Source organism: Delphinapterus leucas, chromosome 7 (genome assembly GCF_059928025.1).
Source record: "Delphinapterus leucas isolate spDelLeu-1000000601 "Yukka" chromosome 7, BTC_Dleu_Yukka2, whole genome shotgun sequence".
NCBI classification, from domain to species: Eukaryota; Metazoa; Chordata; class Mammalia; order Artiodactyla; family Monodontidae; genus Delphinapterus; species Delphinapterus leucas.
The window spans coordinates 58,857,957-58,879,191 of record NC_143135.1 but is presented as its reverse complement, the minus strand read 5'-3'; positions in this window follow the sequence as shown (position 1 = coordinate 58,879,191).

The following is a 21,235-nucleotide window of genomic DNA, read 5'->3' as shown; positions in this document are numbered from 1 at the left end:
ATGTGCTAAAGTTAGTTACCAGTGTGCAAGGCAGAAATACCCAATATATTGTGAGAACACAATACTGTATTTAAATTACCTGACACATGGTAAGAACTCCTTAAATAATGTTCCTTTATTTTCTTCTAAAACTATGCTCCTTCTAATAACACTGTTTTCTGCTTACATAAACCCTGTACCCAAAAGTCAACCTGACATGCCTTTTCACCAATCCCCTACAACTCAATAAATAGATCTACAGATACCTTAAGAGTGTTTAGTGTGAAATATAGAGATGTAGAAAAAAAAATTGAGGTTAGGTCATAAAGAGTCATCTTAGTCATTTTATAGAGTGCAGATTTTACAAAATAAAAGGGGAATGAAGATTGCTGCTAGATTGTTGTCAAGAGAATCTCACAGGTCCATACTTGAACCCAAAAGAGGTCTCGTACTCTTCTGGCAATTTGAGTCAGCTTCTTTAAATGTGATCAGCCACACATGTCATGGACACCCATGGTAAGAGGTCACAAGCCCCTCTTTGGGACCCTTAAAAAACAAACTGACTTAGAAACTAACTAGAGCAGATAAACAGGAATCTTTCACTACCACTCCTTTCCTCATTTTTTTAAAGTAGCATTAAGACTAGCTGTTGTTGGAATTGGGAAACCTGAATTTAATAGCGAGTTCTTAAATACCACTAGCCTCCATTTCCTTATTCTAAAAGGATAAGAAATAACACCTTAAAAATGTGCTCTTAGAATTGTAAGGCCAACTGGCCCGAGGCAGGGGAACACTATCAGATTCATAGGTTGCATCAGACCGAAATTCTCCGGACCACCCAGTTCCAGGAACTGACCTGGGGACTTTGAACCCAGCCCAGCCTTCCCGCCTTTCGAGGGGCGGGACTAACGGTCCCCCAGGATACCCGAAAAGACCACCAAATAAGGAATACCCTGCGCCCTCCCAGATTCACCACACCCCTTTCCCTTCTTCCCCTATAAAATCTTGCCCAACCCTCGCCCAGGTGCGACTTCTCTGGCCCCTTTCTCTCGGACCAGTGAACCTCGCCCGGGAGCGCTCCCTAATAAAGCTCACTTGAAGCTTTTCTCTGTTTCGCGGTGCCGTTTGTTAAGATCCGACCTTACAAGAATTAAGTAGAATTGAGGCTTCAAGTAGAAAAATCTTTAGCCCATTAATGGTGTTCATAACTGTTTGCTGATTTTGAAGATTAGGCCCAGCAACTATATTAAACCAATCAATACAAGTATCAACTTAAAAAATAACATTTAAGATAGTGCTTATAAATTAACTAGAACCAAAAAGAAATAAATGTTTTCTTGCATCTTTGTGTACTGATTCCTTGTAAAGAGAGTAATTTCAGTGCAAGTCTTCGTAACAGATGTGTGATTTCCATGGATGTATCTTTGGAACTTTGAAGAGGACTTATTTATTAAGTACTTATTATTGATTATCTGCCTTTTCCATTCGGAAAGTTTTTCAAATGCCTACTACAGGCCAGCAACTCTTAAGGCAATTTTCTATCTGAAAATATTTTCAATTCCCTTTTATTTTATACCGTTCTGTCTAAGTTAACCAAACAAATCCCAAATGCACAAATTACATGTGAACAGTTCAATTAATTTTCACAAAGGAATATTCCTGTCATAACAAGCACCCAAGTAAAGAAACAGAAAATCACCAGCAACCCAGAAGTCATACCCTCTTTCAGTCATTTACCCCTGTCCCTTTTTATGGGTTGTCTTTTACCATTGAGCTGTGCAGTTCTATATATAAAACTGTAAAAACCCTGCTTTGCCAGATATTTCTTTTCAAATTTCTTTTCCCTAACTATAAGTTGCCCAATGTTCATATCATCTGAAGTTGTCAGATGATAAAATCCCAGAAGAATGCCTGGAGGCTGTTGAGGCTTTAGTTCCTTTCTTGAACCAGAAGCCAAAACACAGAGGGAGAGGCAGGTGGGTGGAGGACAGAAAGAGAACTGTCTGGGGGTTGGGGGTAGTGGTGGTAGTGGTGAGGGGCGTCATAAATTGCCTGCAGAGAGGAATGGACAGGAAATAAAGAGACCTGGGGCACCAGAGATGTGGAGACTAAATCGGGTACAGGGTCTCTGCCACCATGATGGGTCTCACCTTACTTGGATAGTCGGACTTCCCACTCTTCATGCTCTTTGATGAGACATTAAATTCCTACTTACGGAGCCTCTACTCTGAACAAGACTCAGCCCTTGCCCTCCATTAGCCAGCCCATGGTCCAGTGGGGGTGGCTGGGGTCAAAAGAGGTGATGATTTTAGTGCAATGCGGAATGATCTCTAATAGAGGTCTGGACTGAGTCTAAAGAGGAAGGAGGGTTTAGGCAGCATCAGTCACAGAAAGGGATAGATCAGGTAAGCTGCTGTAAGGGACAAGAATATTTAGAGTTAAGGAACATTTGATTTCAAAGTGCAGCTAAAGGACTCATTGGATATAGACTACTTAGATCTTGCACATCCAACCTCAATATCGGAATCAAAAAACAGATGCCGTCAGGAGAACGGGGCTTCACATGTTGCTGAGTAGGCTCTTATTACAATATAGACAAATGCCCTCATGATGTTGTCCAGTCTGTTAGTTCAGTTTAAAAATTTGACTGTGTTGTACCAGAATTCCAAAGCCAATTGGCTAAAGGTGTTACAAGTAGCTTCACTGAAATCCTTAGGACACTGATCTATGGCTATAATTTTCTTTTGCCAGGCTGGTAATAGATCTGTATTTGTGTAATCTTAATGAGAGTATATTCTGGAGGCTTTTTGGTTGTGTTCCAGTGGGTTTCCTCAAATGGTGAATCAGAGTTCATTTATGTAGGAGCTCAGAGGAGAGCCCCAGGGTTAGGGAGAGGAATGCATTTATTTAGGAAAGCTTCCCCACCCACCTCTCCCATGTCCTGATAATGTCTGAGCTGATAGCCTGACACACTGAAACTACTACATCCCTCCAGAATTGAGAGACCTAATCCCTCTGATTAAAATAATTCAATGACTTTCCCATTGCTCTTGGGACAAAAGATGAAATGCCTTATCTTGAATTACAAATTTCTTCATGATCTAGTCCCTGCTTATCTCTTAAGCCTCACCAAAAACTAATTTCCTCTTCATTGGTATGTTCCAATCACAGTATTTTTACTTTTTACACTGAGCCATGCTCTCTCCTGTCTCTGTCTTCCTGTTTGTTGTTCCCTCTTTGCTACCTCCACTGTGTCCTCTTCATCCTGTTAATTCCTGCTTTTTTTGTTCAAGTCTCACCTTAGGCATCACCTCCTCTGAAAAACATATAAAATCTTGAGAAGAGTTGAGGTGTCTCTCCAATCGGTCCATGCACGTCTTATCAACTATTTTATAACCCTAGTTATTTGTGTGGAATTGAGAATCCTTATTCACATGGCTTCTTCAGTCTATCAACTTGAAACCAGAAACCTTAATCCTCTAACGAATCAATCTCCAACTCCTGGGACAGTATTTGGCTCAGAACAGATGCTCAACAAATATTAAAATATTTGAAGAGATGAAAAGATGAATGGAGGACTCTATTCTAGAAAAACATCCTATTTTAAGCAACTGGCTTTCCCTACCTATTGTGGGTGACATTTTCCACTTCCTACCAAGGGACTCAGCCTCTTTGTAAACCAATGATAGACTCTCATAGGGGCAGGCACTGCTCATTTTATAGTCTAGATGTGTTCCTGTTAAGGTTTATTTTAATTTTTTTAAATTTGGATTCTAGTTTCCCCTAGATCTATGATGTAATTACCTTCATTTCAGATTGTTCAAAAATCACCAATCACTTTTTATATTTTAGTGGAAATCTTACTGCTATTATCCCCCACTCCATACATTTCTCTAAACGTTATAGTCAGTAAATGAATCCTTGTATGCATAAGGAAAATATACTTTTACAGATAGCATAGGATGAGCAAGTGAGCAATGCTTGCAAATTCCAAACAGTTTCTCACTATATTTTGTGGTTTATTAATTTGCCTTTTAATATATTTGGTTTTATTAATGTGCAGCTCAACTATATGATTTGTAAGTGTGTTTGCAGTGTGTAAATTTAAGCCTGAAATTCATTTCTATTAAAAGTTAAAATGGAAAACTTGAAAAAAAAAAAACTGTAGGAGTGGTGAAATAATGATTCATTTTTCTTCTTTCTTTTTTTTGGCATTTTGTTACACTTCTGTATAATGGGTAAAGAATTTTCTTTAGAAATAAGTAAAAGAAATTTATTGGGCTTCATTACAGACAACTCAAACTTGCCTGGGTTTCTGTGTTTGTGAGCCTTCTCTTCCCTCGGGACACTACTCTTCAGCATGAGCAGCTGAGAAATCAATTGAATGGGGACTGTGACATTCACACTGTCTGTCTCCTCTGTCCTGCTCTTGCAACTTAAAAGAAAGTCATTTATTCTCTTGTGACTTTTCTGCCAGTACATGATGAAGGCTTTGCAAAGCTTCATTTCAGTGGGACATCCATCACTTACAGCCTACTCCTTCACTTGCCAAAGACTCTCACACGCCAGTACCTGGGATGTAAACAAAGATAATCCTTTTGATTTTCATATTGATCTTGTCTGTCTTAGAGCCTGGTTGCCTCCACAGGGGCTCTTTCCAGACCAAATGGCCTTCCACTGACCTCACCTGCCACAGCCCAGGATCTCTGCTTTCCCAGCCCCTTTTCTGTGGATGCGAATGTACCTACTCATGCTTTCCTGCCTCTCTTCCCCTCTCCTTTTTAATCTCAGACAATAAAATAAGTGATGATGATTCCTTAATTTGGATGACATCTTACAGTTCATAAAGGGCCTTTATGAAAGAATAAGTACGTTTAGTGGGTACAGTAGCAGTACACAAAGAACTCAGACTCTAGAACCAAATTTTTAGGGATTTGCAAACAGTTTCTATCATTTATCTGTTTCATAGCTAGGAAAGGTTATTTAAATTTTTATTTTATTATTTGTAAAATGGGGATAATTACTTTATTATCTTGCTGTAGACACTTATTTCTTTGTTGGTTGGTTTATTTAGAAAGTAATTATTAAGTTCCAGAACCTCTTCCAGGCACTGGAAATAGAGCACTTTACAACACAAATCAAGTTCTTCTTTCGTATAACTTTCATTCTAGTTGATGAGTGAGACAAAGTAATTATGAATATTTGATAATATTAGATAAATGATATCACATATGTCAAGTAACTGGCACATAGGTTTCAATAAATAGTATGTTCCTTTTTATTTCTATTGCTAATACAGGTATTAAGATTTTAATCAGTTTCTTTTTCTTTTTCTATTTATAAAAGGAATGTGATGGCTTTGTGATGTGTCTACTTGGTTGTTCTGAACTACAGTCCCCAAAATTCCTTTTCTAGCATGTTTCCACTTAGTGTTGGCTACAGCAACATTCTTTCAGTGAGCTAGGAGATGAAAGGAAGACAGCAGCTGTTTTGTAGCCAACACACACACCTTCTCCAGTTATTCAATCAAACGCTAATTCAGATGCTGCTGTGAAGGGATGTGCAGATATAATTAAAGCCCTTAATCAATAGGTTTTAAGTTAATCAAAAGGGAAACTGTTTGGGGTGGGTCTGCTTTAATCAGTTGGGAACGCTTTATAAGAGTGCATAGGCCTTCCCTGAGCTGATGGGACGTCAAATAGCTGGATCTGCCATAACCTTCTCTTGCCCCTTCCTGGATTTTTGTTCCTGCCTGCACACCTGTGGATAACAAGCTTCAGCTCATGCCCGTGGCGTTACAGGCTGCTCGTGGTCTTCCCTTCCTGTTCCCTGTCCTAAGGACTTCAGGCTTTCAGTATAAGACTTTAAATATATTTAATACAATTGGCTTATGCCATATATAGATATATATTTTACCGGTTTTGTTTACGTGGCTGAACTGTACCTGATATAGGAACATATGTTCATTTTCAAAAATTTCCTAAAATTCTAAATGGTAGATAGAAATTATCATTTTAAATATTTAAATTCATCTGTTTTCACAAAAAATATAACATATGCGTTGTCCCATAACATTAGAAACTCTCTGAAAACAGAATGTTATGTACTACATGGTAGTTATTATGTGAATGCCTTTAGGATGATTATTCTGTCTCATTGATGTAAATAACATTAACGTCTTTGTGCATAAAGCTTAGTTTGTATTTTGTATTCTTATTTAAGGACAAAGCCCTAGAGATAGAACTGTTAGGTTTAATGGCATGGGCATTTTGCAGCTATCAATAAATAACAGTTTTTGAAATGACTGTAACCTTTGTATTCCCACCAAAAATGCATAAGTAGCAACTGAGATCTTGCCTAAAATAATTACATGTTCACCTAAATTAACCAGTCCTCTTCAAATTGTCACAACTTGCAAATAGCATGGAGTGGAGTTCTGCTACAAATTTCATTCCTGTCTTTACTAGAAAATTTGTGAAGGTCTTATCAAAGTTTACATAAGGATATTTTCCTTGAGTTGGTGCTGTTCAGTGTCCATTATTTGTCACTGTCTTGTCTTTTTATATGTGCCACAGAGTTCTTCATCTATTTTTTACTGCTTTGTAGTAAGAGAAAATTATTCTAAGTGTTTTTGCTATAATTGCTCAAAATTTGTACTTCAAGTATAGGGTCTTTCTCAGTTAGGTATATAATATTCCTATGACTGACTTGTTACCTAAAAATGTTCTGCTTCTCCATTGAGCACTTAGAAAAATATCACTATTCTTTCTTCCTCTCCCTTACTTCATATAACAAACATTTTTTGGGCACCTAAAGGAAGCATGCCTGGTCTTTACTTTCAAGGTGATTAAAATGTAGCTAAGGAGGCAGAAGTAAACGAACAAATATAATTAAAGTTTTGAAAGTACACTGATGGAAAGAATCGCAGTGCAATCACAGAGAATTATGAGTGCTTGTGTATTTAAGAGGGCAGATTCCACATAAGTAGGGTGACCAGGCAAAGCTCTCTGTGGAAGTAACATTTAGTAAAAGACCTAAGGACTAAGAGAGGTTAGCTATGTATGAAATTTACTGGAAGAGGAATGTCCCTGTCAGATAGAAAATACAAGGTTCTGAAATTACCTGTTGGAAGGACTGAAAGTGGGTCAGAGTGAAACACTGTGGGCAAGAAAAAAGAGGCATAGAGTGAGGCTGGAGAGACCACAGGAGACATGGAACTCGAGGAAACCTGAGCGCCAAGTATAAGTCTGGATTTGTTGTTGAGCACAGTAGGAAACCAGAGAGAAGGGCTTTTAGCAAGTGAATAACAGGATCAAATTTTCATTAAAATAATCTGCTATTTATCGAAGTGTCTATTTGCTAAGCACTTTGCATATACTATTTTATTTAATCCTCAAAATCTCCCCAAAAGTGATATTATTATCAATTTAATTTCATGCATGATTAATTGGAGGTTAAGGTAGCTAAGTCATTCAATTAAGGCCATGTAGCAACTAAGGGACAGAGCCAAGGTTTAAGCCACTGCTCTTCCCACAATCCTAAACTGTCCAGTTTTCTGAAACAAATTACATATCTGTTAAACTATATTAATTTTATCTGTTTTTCTTCCTAGCTCCTTCTATCTCTCTCTTCATCTTTCTCTTCCCTTTCCTCACCCAGGTTTTTCATCCCTTGTAATTGGGTCTTCGTTTTAATTTCTAGCTTTTAAGTGATTAATGTGGCAATTCTAACACTATTTTTTTTTTTAAACATCTTTATTGGGGTATAATTGCTCTAACACTATTTTTTAAACCTACAAAATAGAAACATGAATCTTCATTCAAAGCTGTTGTTTAAGCTTTTTCTTTAGTTTAGAACACTCTGGGTTTAGATATTTATTTCAAAATGCTTTGCAGGGGACTTCCCTAGAATCCACCTGCCAATGCAGGGGAAACGGATTCGAGCCCTGTTCCGGGAAGATCAAGCCTGTGCGCCACAATTACTGAGCCTGCGAGCCACAACTACTGAGCCCACGTGCCACAACTACTGAAGCCCGCTTGCCTAAAGCCTGTGCTCCGCAATAAGAGAAGGCACCGCAACAAAGAGTAGCCCCCGCTCACCGCAACTAGAAAAAGCCCATGCGCAGCAAAGAAGATCCAACACAGCCAAAAATAAACAGATAAATAAATTTATACCAAAAAATGCTTTGCAGGCTGGGGATCCTTTCTTAAGGCTCAGACACATGAAAAGAGCAGAGCCTACTTATCACCTTTCAAGAGCCAGTCCACCAGACTGAGGACAGGTGTTCTTAGCCCATTTGGTAGCACTGAAAGCACAAACCTATTTCCCTAAGACTGAATCTCATTTTAATCTGCCTTGATTTCCCATACCAATTACCTCTGTCTCTAAGCTTAAGCACATATAAGCATTTCTATTTAATTATCAGCAGGTTGTAATAAAAATGACTGAGCAAAGGCACCCTAGTATATACATTAAGCTTTTGAAGTAAGCCTTTTATGAGATGCATGCCAAGATACTCTGAGTTGGACAGTCTTTGCTTCATATCCAGAATAAAGCTTTCATAAAACCTCCTGGCATGAATTTATTACCTTTTAAAATATTCTTCTGCCCTATAACATTGTATTTCAATATCTGAAAATATTAAAAAATCAAAATTATCTGCTTTATAGTTGGCCATAAATAAACAATTCTATTTTTCTATTGCTTTTACATATGAGTTAGGTTTTTGTTATTGTTGTTGTTAACAATCACTCAACAAAAAATTACTGAAATCTGAATGCTGTGATAGGAGCTAGGGATTTTTTGAAATCTAAGAGAAGTGTCTCATCCTCAGAGCTAACAGGAAAAGAAATAAAACACAATCACTATAGTGACACTTTAAGGAAGTTTCTAGTACCCAGCACTGTGGGGCTCAGAGGAGGGAGTAAAAACCTCATCAAGATGTTGAGATTTGGGGCTTCCCTGGTGGCGCAGTGGTTGAGACTCCACCTGCCAATGCAGGGGACACGGGTTCGAGCCCTGGTCTGGGAAGATCCCACATGCCACGGAGCAACTAGGCCTGTGAGCCACAACTACTGAGCCTGCGCGTCTGGAGCCTGTGCCCCACAACAAGAGAGGCTGCGATAGTGAGAGGCCCGCGCACCGCGATGAAGAGTGGCCCCCTCTTGCTGCAACTAGAGAAAGCCCTCGCACAGAAACGAAGACCCAACACAGCCAAAAATAAACATAAATTAATAAATTAATTTAAAAAATAAAAAAGATGTTGAGATTTGAGCTGAGTCTTGGAGTCTTCAAACTGAAGAAGAAAGGATAAGGAAAGTCAAAATAGAAGGAATAGCTTGAGCCATGAAGAACGACAACACATTCATGGAACTGGTAACATATCCTTTAGAATATGAACTGAAGCACAGAAAATATAAAGGAAACACTAAGAACTTGAAGTTTGGAACTAAGGCAGGATCATGTTAAGGAGTTTGAACATTCAGGGAGCAGGGAACAATCATGGAGAGTTAAGAAGGGAGTAAAATGCAATTTGTACTTTAATAAAATTATTGAGTTGCAGTTGTATAATGCATTTTTGATAATATCTTACCCAGTGTATATTACTTCCTGCAAAGAATGTACCCAGTACTCATCCCTTCAGAATCAAATTTATACACTGATTTACCACAGTCACTTAGGTACTGTGGTGCAATAGTAAGGTTGTTCAAAATCAACACTGAGTACCTCAACCTCTGGGCTTCCTGGACAAGCAATAGCTGGAACCTGGGGCTCCCTCACTTCTTCCAGAAGGAGGAGTTACACCAAACTCAGCTTCTCACAGCTACCAGATCTCCAGATAATTGGCAGTTGTCATTCTCAGAATACACTTATAAAAACTGACATCTAACCCACCCCACCTAAAAAAAGGGCTGGAGGACTAGAGTTGTATTAAGAAAGGTTGCTTTGAGAAGGTAAAGTTTGACCTGGGTCTTGCAAGTATGAGTGGAAGAAAAGATTGGTTGGGTCATTTTAGGGAGAGGTGGTATTTCCATCAATGTCATGGGGACAAGAAGTATTGTGACAAATTGATATGATTTGGAAGTAGGTTATAGATAAAGGATACCACTAAGGCCTTGAAAAAGATTTTAAACTTATATATATTAATATTAATATTATGCAATTCTTTGAAATCTGCTTCTCTGGAGATACTTCCTCCTAGTTACTTTAGACACATTGGATATCCAAGCTACATAGATAATTTTGCCTATTCATGTAAATAGATCAGTTTAGCTCTTTATGGGCTTTATATTTTCATTCAAGTACTTGTTGAATGTCTATTATATTTAATATTTTGTGGAAATTAAAAGATAAATCAGACTTGGTACTTTCCTTCAAGGGACTCATCATTCATTAGAATAAAACAATAAGTTTATAATTAAACATTTTAAAATTACTACAATAATTAAAGCAAAGAAGGCATATAAAAGTATGAATGAAAAGTATGAATGCCGAAGTCATTAAGGAAAACAAGAGCTGAAAAAAAATGGTTATCTATAACATCTAGGTTGTCAGCGAGGCCTTCATAGAGGAAGTGACTTTTTAGCTAGGTCTAGGAAGATGAGTAGGGTTTTCAAAGGTAGTTCATAGAAAGGAAGATCATTTTAGATGAGTAATTTTAGACATATCTGAAAGATATTTTATTTCTAATAATTGAAAATTTCTGGGTCCAAACTAAGTCTTTTCTTTCTTTCTTTCTTTTTTAGAACTGTACCATGATGTCAAAAGCATAGGGAATACTGAGCTCAGGCATAAAAATAGTATGCTGTGAGGAATGTAGACTCATGATTTGAATTTTAGCCCTGTTTGAATTAGGTGCTGCTTAGGCAACTGTGTCTTTATCTAATGCTCAGTTTCCTTAGGTGTAAAAGTTAGTAATGACACTGTTTTGTAGGGTTGCTGTGAAGATTAGGAGAGATGACATAAAGTCCAAAGCACAGTGCTCAATACATGTTAGTTCTTCTTAGTATACCTATCCTACACATGCTTGGTTTGTCCCATCTTCATAATAACTAATCAATCCGGCATGTATTTCTTTGGTGTCATTACCAAGTCATAGATACAACTTTTAAATGAAGGAAAGTGGTCCATGGACAAAGTTCTCAGCTAAATCACTAGAAATCTCATTGTAGAGGAAGTTGATTAGCCAATAAAAACTTGTTTTCATGATTCACTTAGCTCCTAATCAGACTTATCATTCTAGGCTCTGTTCCACATATTTCTTTTTCTCTTATATAGGGTGATTGAAACAGGCTCCTACAATGGTCTTGCTGATGTCCAACTACACTATGACCACTAAATGCCACTGTTTCATCAGGTGTAAAGAAAGAATATATTAGGCTTTGGGAAGAGGATCATGCCGTCTTCGTAAATCATGACATGCAGCCATTTAGAAATACATCATCTACCTTAGTGTTGTATTCTAATTTTGGTATTCTTCTCTTTTGTCAGTACCAAAATGTTGGTGTTTATGAACCAGATTTTTTTCAAAATATGAAGAAACACCAGAATTGGGGGACCTATTTCAAAAGAAAAACTAATAAATCCATTATCTTTCAACTTTTACTGAGCCAAGACTTTTTCATTATTATCCCTAAGCCTTTGAATGTCTTCTAACTCAAACTATTTTATTTCATGATATAATCATTGGAAAGGTACCATTTTGTCTGGAACATAAAAGTAATTTCTGTTTACATTTTAGCCCATAACACAATGTAAATACCAAATATTATGCCACAGAATTGTTATATGTAGTATTTAATAAACACAAATCAGTTGTCTTTTTCAACTAATTTCTTTTCTCCTTTACATATAAAATTCAATGAAGACCATATATTTTTCAAAAGATGAATTTACTTTACTCTCTCTTCTTTTCCTCACAAAAATCATCAAGATTACATTACATTACATACAATTGGATTTGGCACTTGAGACTCATGGAAAGAAGTGTAGATGAATTATTCACACCTGAGAGGAAAGTCAATTGAGAAATAAACATTAAAATGATTTGCAATCTGCAGTTATTCAAGAGAGGCAGAATCATCAAGTGTAAGAGAAAGATGAGAACACCAGGAAATAAATGGCTCAACTGATTTAAGGGATGTTTTCATAGCACCCAAATTTTGAGAAAAGGGTTGAATCAATTGAAAAGTCCCATTAATGTCTTCATATCTAAGATGGTGAAATTACATATATTATTACCATTTTGACTGTTATTATTGAATAAGATTTTCTCAGAGGCTAAAATCATTTCTTGATTAAAACTTAGAAAAAGTTTTTAAAATTATATTAACTTTGGTATAGCTAAGATATAATTCAATAAATTATCCTTTTGATATCCTAAATGGCAGGCAACTAATGTTCCAAGAGTCAGAACTACATCCAAACTTGCCCAAGAAAACCAAGGAATTACTTGTGAATGATAAGAATACAACTTTAAACGTACACAGCATAACCTTCCTTCCCAGAAAGAAGTGAAGCAGCTAATTGAACAGAGAACATGTTGGTCTTGAAAGCCAACAGGCCTGTGCTCTAATTCTGGCTGTGCCCTTGACCCATGGGCAAATTACTAAACCTCACGAACCCTGACTAACGAGCTTCACTGAAAATGGGCTTTCTGCTATTGAGCTGTATGTGAAGTACGTAGGACTTTGCCTGCAGCAAAGCAAAACACACAACCAATATTAGTTTCCTTTTTGTTCTACCTCTTGCCAAACACTGTAGTAGCTCAACATCACAAGTAGGATCATATTTTCCCTTAGCATTTCCAGTCCGCAGTATATGGGGAAAAAGCTATTCATCTGGATTTCCAAACTGGCTAAGTCAGAGTATGATGAGCTTACATGAGAAAACACTAAACAATAAAATGATGTGTACATGACAATTGTTTCATGGTGGCGGTGGTGAGGTCTGAGTGATGATTGTGTAGTTCTGGAATTCAGGTCTTTCTGATTCAACTCTCATGCTCTTACCATTGGAAAAAAACATTAACATGTCACAAGGAATTGATATCAGTCAAGCAACTTAGCAGTGTCTTGGTCGTTTTTTCTGTTTTTGTTTTTGTTTTTCCCTGAAAGAACTGATCCTACAGAGGAGTTTTGCAGGAAGTGATTCCACACCTGCATTAATGATGATCCTTCTAAAGAAAAATAGTTGTTTCTAGCTATTAGGAATTAGGAATGAAGTGAATTTTAGAGCAGCAGCTCTTCTATAATCTGTGTCACTTTTATAGCAGCATGAGAAGTAATGCTTAGATGTAGCAGATTTGTTGCTGGAGCAACAAGAGATGGGATGGAGAGAAAAGGCAGAGAGTGAAGGAGAAAGAAAAAAAAGGGGAGGGAGAGAGATAAATTTATTTTGAGAAAAATCCACAAGCAGTGGATGGGATGGATGGAGGGGGAAGTCTCCATGATGAGTATGGTAGTGATATTTTCTTTATGAGGATGTTGTGAATATTGACTGAGATAAAGCACACAAAGTGCTATGAACAATGCCTGACACATAGTAAGTATTTAGTAAACACTAAGTATTGCCTTTACCTTCAGTGTTGTTGTTATTGTTATGATTATGATTAGAAAAGACAGGGTTATGTGGAAGGTTATGTATAAAGAAGGCAAAAGAGAAGGGAGGAAGGAGGGAGAGAGAGCAAGGCAGGAGCTCCAGAGAGGAGAACATTCACCACTGAAAGGAAAGCAAAGCAAAGCCTTTCAAGAAAAAAAGATTTTAAGCGAAAGAGCAGGTTGTAAGGATTTGTAGCAATGGTAAAGTTTGGTGCACACACACTTGCACACTCTGAATATCAGGGTCTTTCCGTTTCCCATTTACAATTTGCACACAAGCACTATTCCCAAAAATGTTTTCTCATTTGGACCTTCCAACAAATCTCAAAATGGGAGATTTTTCTCATTTTACAAATAAGGGAAAATCTGAAGATTAGGATGTGAATGTTTTTCTGAAATTTGTGTAGTAAGAGGTGAAGCTTACACCCAAACTCAGCCTTGAGGCTCAACCCTCACACTGCTGTCCATGGAGCCATGATTCCAAACTGCACAGGAGGAAAGTGCATAGAGGCTCGAAGAGAACAGTGTCCTAGACATAGAGGATGTAAAAGTGGGCCTGATCTTTTCATAAACTGTGAAGGGAAATTGACACTTTATTCAAAACTTCAGCCTGCAGAAAATATCCACAATTTTTAGTTTTTGCACTAAAAAATTATGCTGAATGTAGCCAGTGACCTGATGAACTATGCATTATAAAGTTATGCAGAATGTAACCATTGGTATGATGTTTATAAATTCTACCATAGCATAAGCAAATTATTCTTAACTTACCACTTTTTGTTTCAATTTCTAATTAACAAAATCTAATTAGTTCTAGTAGAAAGAGTGGGGTCATTAATTACAAGACTGGTATCCAGGAAAGAAGAGGTTGCTCATGGTCTATTTTAATTTCTACTGATGCCAACCAAAATGATCAACTATGGGTGTGTAGGTATTTGTACATGTTATTGTCTTTTGAATAGGAAGCCAGTAATTAGGGAAGGAAGAGCCAGGTACAGTATTGCTCTTTTTGTATTCTCAATTTTCCTAGACTTTTCTGTCTTAATTTTTTATTACATCTTATCTTCATCACAGGAAAATAGAGTGTAGCAGTAAAGAACAATAAAATTTCTGAAAGGAGAAATGTCTTCGATAGCAACCATATCTGGATTCAGATCTAGAATCAATACCTTACTAAGGTGTCAGGCTGGGCATGTTATAATTTAACTTTCTAGAAACCTTGCTTCCCCATCACTGAAGTTAATATAATAATACAGAGAGTTATTTTGAAAATTTAAGATACTATATAAACCACCTAATGCAGGTCTAGCTATTGTTATCTTCCTCCTTCTACTGAATATATCACCTATATCACATATAAATAGGAACATAGGTCATTGTTGTTACATTCTAAGAGACATTACCTAGATTTCTTATAAAGCATTTTTTTCTGGCAAATATTCTTATTAGGACTTTTTAATTGTAGTTTTTTTTTGGGAAACAGGTGTATAAAGAGCTATAGATAGACATTTTCTATTGCATTGTCTTTATTCTCTGGAGTGAATTATAAACAAGGTTGATAATTTAAAAATATTTTTATAACAAATTTTTAACTCATTAAAAAAATGTAAAATATCAGCAAAATCTCATTTTGTTTCAAATGGTAGGTAATATAGGAAATGGAAGAACTTACAGAACAATTGCTGAGTGCTTACTGTATGCTAGGCATTCAATCCTCATAACATCACATGAAACAGATATTATCCCCGCTTAACAGATGAAGAACCCATATGTCAGAGACATTAGTTGCACATAAAACAATGGAAGACTTGGATTAGTACCTAGTCATATTCCCACATCCAGGCTTTTTTCTAAACCATCTTGTCTCCTAGAAAAATTATCCCTCTCCACAGGAGTGGTGGAGAAAGGAAGCAGTACTAATTGACTGCCTATTATATGCCAGGCTCTAAAGAAGATTCTTTAAGCCAAGACCCAGTTTGATCCTCAGAGTAAATTTAGATTGTTATTATATATACCTTGGAAAACTAAAACTTTGTTAGATTAATTTGATGATTACCACATCACTAAAAGGAGTGGCAGAGGCAGAATGCAAATCTAGCAATGTCAAGCACTAAAACCTGGATGCAAAAAAGGCCATGATGTTGCCACTCACAATGGCAGAGTCTCATAACATTCAGTGGTACATTAAAAGAGATGAAATCTACATTCTTATCAAAAGAATAATTAGTATAGAAGAACTGCCTAAGTGGTTAGTAATATACTGTTCATTTTGGTATAGGCAAAAAAGTTCTGGATTTAGAATCAGAGACCATGGTTTATTTCCAACACTGTTTCTTAATAGGTGCATTGCCCTTTTTATAAGTCACTGAACACAGCTGAACCTTTTTCCTCATATGCAAAGTATGGGAGTTGGACTGAATAATACCTAGGGTCCATTCCAACTTTATGACTGTATCATATCAAATTCCCAGATGATTTTTTGTTTCTGATAAGTATCTTTCATTTAGATAAAACCAATAATATTCTCCTTCTTGTTGTCAGTTTCTGATCCAGACACCCATAACAGACCAAAGCTAATGTTTTGGTGATGATTGTTTATTTTCTATTTCCTGTATCCTTTCTCTAAGGGCAAAATGGATGAGTATTTCCTAGTATTACAGTTAATAATAATACCACAATAATAAAAAGGATATAATTAAACAGGACAATTGTCCAAACACAGTTCTAAATTCTTTACCTCATGAAAGTGACCAACAGAACTGGTGGGTCTTGATATTAGAAATATTTATTGAGCATAAGGCATTACGACAAGTAATGTGGTAGATATATAGATGAAAAAAGTAATGTACTAGTATCTCTGCCATTTTTCAGTAAATTTAAAACTATTTCAAAATAAAATTGATCTAATGAAGACAACACAATTCTTTTTTTTTTTTTTTTTTTTGCGGTAGGCGGGCCTCTCACTGTTGTGGCCTCTCCTGTTGCGGAGCACAGGCTCCGGACGCGCAGGCTCAGCGGCCATGGCTCACGGGCCCAGCCGCTCCGCGGCTTGTGGGATCTTCCCAGACCGGGGCACGAACCCGCGTCCCCTGCACTGGCAGGCAGACTCTCAACCACTGCACCACCAGGGAAGCCCCACAATTCTTAATAAATGTATTTCCTAATAAGTATGCATAAAATACATACAGTAATAGCTACAATACAAGGCAACCTATATTTAATTCTATGTGAGAGCATAATGATTTAGGATGTTGTAAGGACTAAGGAATATATGTAGATATATAGATATATCATTTATACATATAAGTAAGCCAATAATGATCACAGTGATAAGCATAAAGTAAATGCTCAATAAATAGTGAATACATGAATAAACTACTAGTAATGAGCCAATAAAATCTTTTAAAAACTTAGGAAAGGGGCTTCCCTGGTGGCGCAGTTGTTGAGAGTCCGCCTGCCGATGCAGGGGACACGGGTTCGTGCCCCGGTCCGGGAAGATCCCATATGCCGCGGAGCGGCTAGGCCCGTGAGCCATGGCCGCTGAGCCTGCGCGTCCGGAGCCTGTGCTCCGCAACGGGAGAGGCCACAACAGTGAGAGGCCCGCGTACCGCAGAAAAACAAACAAACAAACAAAAACTTAGGAAACTTAAAAACTTTGAAAGTAAGTGTGAAGGAATTATAGTACTTAAAGGCATATGAGGGGCAAAATACAAATACTTACTATGACTACTAGGAAACATTGTCCTAAATGTTTTACAGAGTTAAGATTAATGAATCCAGAAGTTTGACCTTCTACTTAACACTATTATATGTTCAATTTGGCATACAAAAATTATTTTTTAAAAATTAGTTAATTGCTATGCCAAACTTCAGAGAAGCCATGTTTGATGGGATAGTACAATTGAAAGAAGTTAGCAAGAGAAAGGTGGAATGTGACAGATATGCTGCTTTTTCCCTGTTCAATATCTTTCTCCATTACCAGGGCAACACAGCCTCTGTTTCCTGTGGTTTGGATAGAGCAGAGCCACCCAACCTTTGCCATGGGGGTGGCACTGTGACCTCTGCTTTGAAAATCAGAGAACACATTTCCCAGGCACTTCCTTTAGATTGTTCCTGGGATAGTATTTGTCCCATGCAGAGCTGCTCAGGCCTCAGACTCTCCTGGAGAGCAGGAGAGAAAGGGCATCTTTGCTATTGCTAGCTGTGAAGATATAAACCTGGAGTTGTGCATGGTCACATTTGCCTGAGCCTAACTGAGAGTGAAGCCAACCCAAAGCAAAGCAGAGCCAATAGAAACTTCAAGAGTCCAGGCGACATCATTTGAACTCTGACCCAGTTGTGTCTTTTACAGTTTACATTTGTTGTTAGTTTGTATTGGGTTTTTGCCTAACTGAAAGAAATAAGTATGAGATGATTGTGATTAATGGGAAGATAGAACTAATTTAAAAAAAAAGATATAAATGATACAGGTCCCCTTTGTCTGTAAAAGTTACAACTTAATTGTGTGAAAAGAGGACTATAGATGGCAACCAGCTGTTGAGTGGAGGAAACTCATGTCAATTCCTCCCCAAGGGCCCAGAAGCTCAGGCTGGTCATGTTTCAGGGGTGAGGGTCTTATGCCCTCACAGTCATTCTTAACTGTTCTGGGAGACATATAGCCAGTATGTCTATGAAATAACCTGCTGATCTGGAATAGCTAGGGGCAAAATATAAACTGAAGATCTTAAGGTACAAGGTCATTATGGCTTAGGAGTAACCATAGCTAACGTTTTTAAGTGCTTATTTGTGCCAGACATTATTCTAAGTTATTTATATCTGTAACTTACTTAATCCTTATGAAAATCCTATAAGTAAGGGAAAATTGTTATTCTCCATTACACAGATGAGGAAACTGAGGCATGGAAATGTAAATGACTTGCCCAGAGTCACACAGATTGAACACAGGCAATTCAGCTCTAGAATCTGAGCTCTTACTCAGCAGGTATTACTATCTCTGTCACTCTCACCAGCTGTGGAGATAATATGAGCTATTCCCAAAACCTTTCTGAGCAATTATTATGGGGGCCAGTATCTGATTATCTCAGGAAGAACTAAACTTCATGCCTGCCTGGAGTCATCTAAACCTAGACTGTAACGTAATAACTTAAAATGAGAAGCACATTATACAATATAACTTGAATTAGTTCCTTATGATACATATGTGCATTTAATTTCAGTTAATTTTCATCAGACAATGAAGTTGTTATTGTTCTGGTAATCCACTTTACAGATGAAGTTCTTTAAATCTTCTGAAAATGGTTTGTTTTGAATCATATTTTACCTTCAGCCCATTTGTGACCCTAATAAGTTTATTATTTTTATAACAGGCATTTACTTGCATGTCTTTTTCCTCATTAATGGAGTTAGAAACAATGGAAAATGCATTATATCTGGGCAAGAAGATAGAGAATGAGAGTGATGGGATCATTTGAAATATATAAGGTCTGACAGCTCTCTTAACAGTGATTTCATTTCCAATATTGAAAGAACAGGAAAAAATGGCTTTGTAAATAAGACTTCTTGTAATTTCCATCTGTAGTTATGCAATTGCTTCTCTCAAAGGAATAAAGATTGTTCCTGTGTGCTTGACTTCTTTTGCTTTCTAGGAATTTCCACATCACATTGCTTTACATCATTTGAAAGGTGTTACTTTAGAGCCAAAAGCAGTTGTATGAAAACAGTAAAAACTTTGGGGAGGGAAAACAAAAACAAAAAGTCTTAGGGGAAAATAAATCCCGATCTTTGTAACTATTTTATTTAAATATGATATTTCAAGTTTTGTTTAACCTTTTTTTCATATTTTTAAATTACATTTATAAGCTACTCTTTTTAAGGACAGAATAGCATTTAAGAACTAGAATTGATTACTTTTTCTATATTTGTAGAAACACCCTCACAAATACCATTTTCTTGCATTTCCCTAATAGCCTTAGAAATTATATATTAGTTCCCATTTTACAGAAAAATGTGAGATTTGGAAAAGGTTTAGTCATTTATAGAATCATAGTCATTAAAGGATAGAATATGAATTCCTTCATCTGGCCCAAAGGAACTTCTAAGACAATTGTTATCTCTGTGTTCTCACACCTCATGTGCCTTCAGACGCACTGAAAAGTTAAATTTCTCTAAGGTCAGTGGTGTAAAAGAGAGTACATTTTTATTCTATGTAATTATTTTATGTTAATGAATGTGATAAAAGTATGTCTCACTGTTTTCTTTACATAATTCCATTGTAATCCAGTATTTGTGCAAATTGATCTATGGTTTGAGCTTTATGTCAGATATTATTCTTCTTTCTCATAGTTACTCATCAATCAGTACTTGGAGTGTAAAATATATTGATTTCATGGCACTCCAGTCTCCCTGGCTAGTGTTAGTTTGTTTGTTTTACCTATAAATGGATATAAAGGGACTCAATTACATTTTTATTAATCATGTTATAAAGGAAAATATAATTCTGGTAGACAAATTAAAAACAACTTCAGTGTAACTACACGTGTTGCTCCCAGCTCTAGCAAGTAAAGAGAATCTGGAGAAAGCAGCCTCAGTTGGACACTATTTAGGGCTACCTCACAATGGGTAATTGCAAAGCTTTGGCCACATCCTTGGTAAACTAAAGGGAGGGCTTTAATTATTTGGCAGTAGGGTCTGGAGATTCCATTGCAAAAGAATATGGGTGAAACTGTCTCTTTCTTCCTAAGGCACAAAGATTAGAGAATAGGGTAAGAATAGAGAGCAGACCACCATCAAAAAATCTACAAACAATAAATTCTGGAGAGGGTATGGAGAAAAGGGAACCTCCTACACTGTTGGTGGGAATGTAAATTGGTACAGCCACTATGGAGAAGAGTATGGAGATTCCTTAGAAAACCAAAAACAGAGCTACCATATGACCCAGCAATCCCACTCCTGGGCATATATCCGGAGAAAACCATAATTTGAAAGGATACATGCACCCCAATGTTCACTGCAACACTATTCACTATAGCTAGCACATGGAAGCAACCTAAATGTCCATCAGAGAAATGGATAAAGAAGATGTTGTACATATATACAATGGAATATTACTCGGCCATAAAAAAGAACTAAATAACGCCATTTGCAGTGACATGGATGGACCTAGAGCTTGTCATATGGAGTGAAATAAGTCAGAGAAAGACAACTATTATGTCGCTTATATGTGTAATCTAAAAAAATGGTACAAATGAACCTATTTACAAAACAGAAATTGAGTCACAGACAGAAAACAAACTTATGGTTACCAAGGGGAAAGGAGGCAGGGGATAAATTGGGAGATTGGGATTGACATATACACACTACTACATATAAAATAGATAACTAATAAGAACCTACTGTATAGCACAGGGAACTCTATTAAATACTCTGTAATGCCCTATATGGGAATAGAATCTAAAAAAGAGTGGATATATGTATACGTATAACTGAATCACTTAGCTGTACATGTATAACTAACAAAACATTGTAAATCAACTATACTGCAATTAAAAAATTAATTAAAAAATAATAGAGAGGAGAGAATAAACTGAGAGATAGATAGAAACAGAGAGACAGAGAGGGAGAAAGACTGACTAAATCCCAGGACTTCAGATACTGGATAT